This window comes from Borostomias antarcticus, assembly GCF_949987555.1.
Source record: "Borostomias antarcticus genome assembly, contig: scaffold_263, whole genome shotgun sequence".
In the NCBI taxonomy this organism is placed as follows: Eukaryota; Metazoa; Chordata; class Actinopteri; order Stomiiformes; family Stomiidae; genus Borostomias; species Borostomias antarcticus.
In genome coordinates, this window is record NW_028175645.1 from 79,954 (window position 1) to 84,953 (window position 5,000).

Consider the following 5,000-nt stretch of genomic DNA (forward strand, 5'->3'; position numbering starts at 1 on the left):
AGTGGATGGAGGGATGGATGGAGAGCAGATGAAGGGAGGAGGAGAGCCAGTCTTCTGGCGCAGGGGTCATTCTGGTGAATAATACATCTATTAATGGCGGAGCGCTGTCCCTCTGACTGTGACTGAATGTGAGAAATCACTTCAGAGAGGGATGGAGATTAGAGTCATTAAATACTCTTAATCCTCACAAGTGTGTCTGTCGCTAAATAGCACATCACACGGCTTTTAGAGGGCCTTTGTCATCCTTCCGCCAGGGGATCTGGCAAGACCCCTAAACAGGGTTCCACATTTCAATGAAAAGTTAAATTAGAAAAGGAACCGCAAAGAATGAAGGGGTGGGGGTGGGGGGGGGGGGAGGAGAGAGAAAAGCGGTTAAAAAGCTGGAATGGGCATGCAATCACACGCTGCTCCCAGACTCCTTGAGCCGGCGTGGCCCCACGCCATACGCGGCCCCGACGGTTTCTCCTCCGTCTTTATCTCTCTCTCCCGGCTCCTTCCCTCCACCCCTCCCTCTCTCCCTCCTTCCCTCTCTCCCTCCCTCAGTGGCTTTCAAGTTGACTCATTATTGAATGAGCAGGCCGTGTTCATGGGGCCCTGCCTCCCTCTCCTCTCCTCCCCTCCTCCCTCCCCTCAGGGCTGGCCTTCACCTCTCTGCCCTGGGCCCAGGTGGAGGGGTGTGGCCATGTGGGGGGGGGGGGGGGGGGGCAATGACTGGAACACTTGAACCACCAAACAAGAGAACACATGGCTAGGACATGGGACAGCAGCCTCTTCCTGAGGGGCGGGGCTTTGCTGTGGGGTTCTAGAACAGGCTGACCCCTCCTCCATCCACCGCCCCCCGTGCTGGGGGCGGAGTTATGCTCAGCCGGAGCGTCTTGATAGGCTGGCCGGCGAGAAGGCATGTGGACGTCGTAGCTCTGGTGGAACGTGGTAAGGAAGACGCTCACAATCTACAACACTACTGCCTGATCACACACACGCACACACACACGCACGCACACGTGCAGACGCGCGCACACACACACGCACGCACACACACACACACACACAGACGTCCCAGAGAAACATCTTTTGAGGAGAGTCTGGCGACTCATCTGAAGGGAAGCAGAGATGCAGGATGTTCCTTAGAACGCACACACACACACACACACACACACACACACACACACACACACACACACACACACACACACACACACACACACACACCTCATATCTGTCCTCCTAGTCCCATTTCCCCTGCCTCTGTCTGTGTAATGTCCCCTTCTCTGTCTGGCTGTGGGCCCAACCTTCCACCTCTCCCCCCCCCCCCCCCCCCCTCCTCCCTCCTCCAACCTTCCACCTCCCCCCCTCTCCCCTCCTCCGTCCCTCCCCCTGGCCTCCCTCCCTGCCCCCAGGTTCCCCCTGGCCTCCCTCCATGCCCCCAGGCAGCGCAGGCTCACCGTAGGGGGCAGAAAAACAACCTCTCCCCGGGTCTCTGACAGGGCAGCCAGACCAGACCATGGCTTGCTACAGCAACACAGCTCTAACGCTGCCCAAACGCTCAGGTAACGCTACAGCAACACAGCTTTAACGCTACGCTAACGCTGCCCAAACGCTCAGGTAACGCTACAGCAACACATCTTTAACGCTGCGCTAACGCTGCCCAAACGCTCAGGTAACGCTACAGCAACACAGCTCTAACGCTACGCTAATGCTGCCCAAACGCTCAGGTAACGCTACAGCAACACAGCTTTAACGCTACGCTAATGCTGCCCAAACGCTCAGGTAACGCTACAGCAACACAGCTCTAACGCTACGCTAATGCTGCCCAAACGCTCAGGTAACGCTACAGCAACACAGCTCTAACGCTACGCTAATGCTGCCCAAACGCTCAGGTAACGCTACAGCAACACAGCGCTAACGCTGATTATGCAGTTGGGATACTGGGCACATTCATGGAGTTGATGACCATCAATATGGCTCTAATTCAACTGGGCGATAAAACTCTGGGGGCTTACACACATGTTTATTCTCGCTCTCTCTCTCTCTCTCTCACACACACACACACACACACACACACACACACACACGGCCATGGTATCCTGCCAGTGCCTAGAGGACCACAGTCCTCGGCTATCTCCACAGGGACACATGGGGGACAGTCTGTTAGGGGCCAGAATGGAGGCTACACACACACACACACACACCACAGGCTGGAGGGGCTTGAGCCCTGGAGGACACTTGCACACACTCTGCCTTCAAGCCCATATGGAACAGTTGGCGCCCAAAAGCACCCAAGCAGCCGGGCACATTCCCAGGGCAGAAGGTTAGGGGTGAGGGGGTGAAGGGGCATCAGGGTGAGGGGGTGAGGGGGCATGGGGCGGCAACAGCTGACAGGCCTGCCCCCCCCCAGACACACACACATACACCACCCCCCCGAGAGAGGTCCCAGTGACAGGAGGGGAGCTGGGACAAACAGAGCAGATCAGGATGATCTTAGTTAGTTAGCTAGCTTGCTAGCTAGCTAGCTAGCTAGCTAGTTAGTTAGTTAGTTAGCTAGCTAGTTAGCTAGCTAGCTAGTTAGTTAGTTAGTTAGCTAGCTAGCTAGCTAGTTAGCTAGCTAGTTAGTTAGTTAGTTAGCTAGTTAGCTAGTTAGTTAGCTAGCTAGTTAGCTAGTTAGTAAGCTTGTTAGTTAGATAGTCAGTTAGCTAGTTAGTTAGCTAGTTAGTTAGCTTGTTAGTTAGCTTGTTAGTTAGTTAGTTAGTTAGTTAGTTAGTTAGTTAGTCCGTTAGCTAGTTAGTTAGAGGTCAGAGGTGGACCGAACCAACAACAATAACAACAACAACAAATAGACTCAATAGGGTCTCTCTATAAAGAGCAGGCTGAGGAGGACGCTTGGCATCCCTCCATCTCTCTCTACCTCCTTCTACCCCCACCCCCCACCCCCCTTCCCTCTGACTCAGACTGCATGCATGTTCTCTGTCTGAACACTGGCCATGTTTTGTGTGTGTGTGTGTGTGTGTGTGTGTGTGTGTGTGTGTGTGTGTGTGTGTGTGAGTGCGTGTGTGTGTGTATTTGTGCAGATTTTCTAGGTTACAGACATCCTCTTGACTCACCGTCATTCAACCGGAGCTCAATCATCTAAACCTCATTGTTATTAATAGCCATCATAGCCGACGGCAGGTTCCGAACAGGAGGTGGAGGTGTGTGTGTGTGTGTGTGTGTGTGTGTGTGTGCGCGCATGAGGAGGGCTACCAACCAGGACACAACATCATCATGTCCTCCATCATGACTACTCAGTATCTCATGCCAAACATTTAAAACAATGTGTCGTTACGTCAAAATGATTTATTATAGTGAATAGAAAACGTACCGGGTGAAAACAGAACTCCAAAACACATTTTCCTCCGAGTTTAATTGTGATGAGCTTAATCCACACACACAAAGACACACACATCGCCCCCTAGAGTCCTAACTGGGAAGACACACACATCGCCCCCTAGAGTCCTAACTGGGAAGACACACACATCGCCCCCTAGAGTCCTACCTGGGAAAACACACCCCCTCAGTGACTCCCAGTGCAGGCTGCCCCAACGCTGCTGTGCGTCTCCTACCAGCCTAGCTGAGCTAACGGCTCTCCTGACCGTCTGGGTTCTGACCGTCTGGGTCAGGGTTCTAACTGTCTGTCACTCAAGGGCAGCTACTACTCAGCTTTGGTTAACTAACACCCACACTCTCACATGAATGCAAACACACACGCACACAAACACACACACACACATACACACAAACACACACACACACACACATACATACACACACACACACACACACACACACACACACACACACACACACACACTCCCCACCCCCATACCGACCTGAGAGTATATGGGACCTCTTAATAAGTCATGCAGGCAGCTGGAGCTGGGGCACTCCAGAAACAGAGGCGCAAGCACACACACACACACGCACACACACACACGCACACACACGCACGCACTCACGCTCACGCACACGCACACTCACGCACACACACTGCAGCAGTCTCAGTGGCAGGCAGGCAGGCAGCAGCAGGCTGGGCTGGGCTGTGGGACTGGGGGGGGGGTCTCCAGGGAGGGGCCCGGGCCCCGGGGACGACCCAGCACAGGCTGAGAGAGAGGCGGGTACCTCCTGCCCACCCCGGCCCTGGAGCCCCCCGGACCCCCGGGGAGGAGCAGCGCTGAGAGGAACACCTGGACCTGCCACTACTGACACACTCAGGAGGAGAGCACAGACGGCAGGCAGGACACATACAGTACACACACACACACACACACACGTACGTACATGCACACGTATACACACACACACACATGCACGCACACACGCACGCACGCACGCACACACACACACACACACACACACGTACATGCACACGCACACACACACACACGCACGCACACACACACACACACATGTATGGGGGGTGAAATGTGCCACTTCTTGCCGCACGGAGCGAACTGAGCTGCATACGGAGCTGACAAACGTACGCCACGTACGTGAGTGAAATCCATTCGACTCCCATTGTATTTGATAGGAGGACTGATGTGACCCACAACGTTTTGTCCTAGCGACGGCGGCGGCCTGAAGTAAGTCAGCAATGTGTGCATTGGTCGTGGCATTCGCGTGGCTCACGTTAGCTCACGTAATTATGGCCCGTGTGGATTTGCTAACTGAGAAGACAAACCTGACGAACGTCGCTACTTGCCCGCGCGTGGTATTGCGAACGTAGCTAACGTCAACGTCGCTACTTGTCCACGTGTGGTATTGAGGAACGTCGCCGTCACCATCATAAGGTTACTTATGGTGCGTTCGTTTGTGGTTGGAGGTGGCAAGTCGCAAGTGGCAAAATACCTACCTCCGACCTGTGTGCATTCGAGCTATATACCATTATATCACAGTTACCTAGTTATATCTAGTGCATTTGAGCAACTGGGGGCTGAGAAACATATCCGAATCCGAAAGGCAAAAATGCC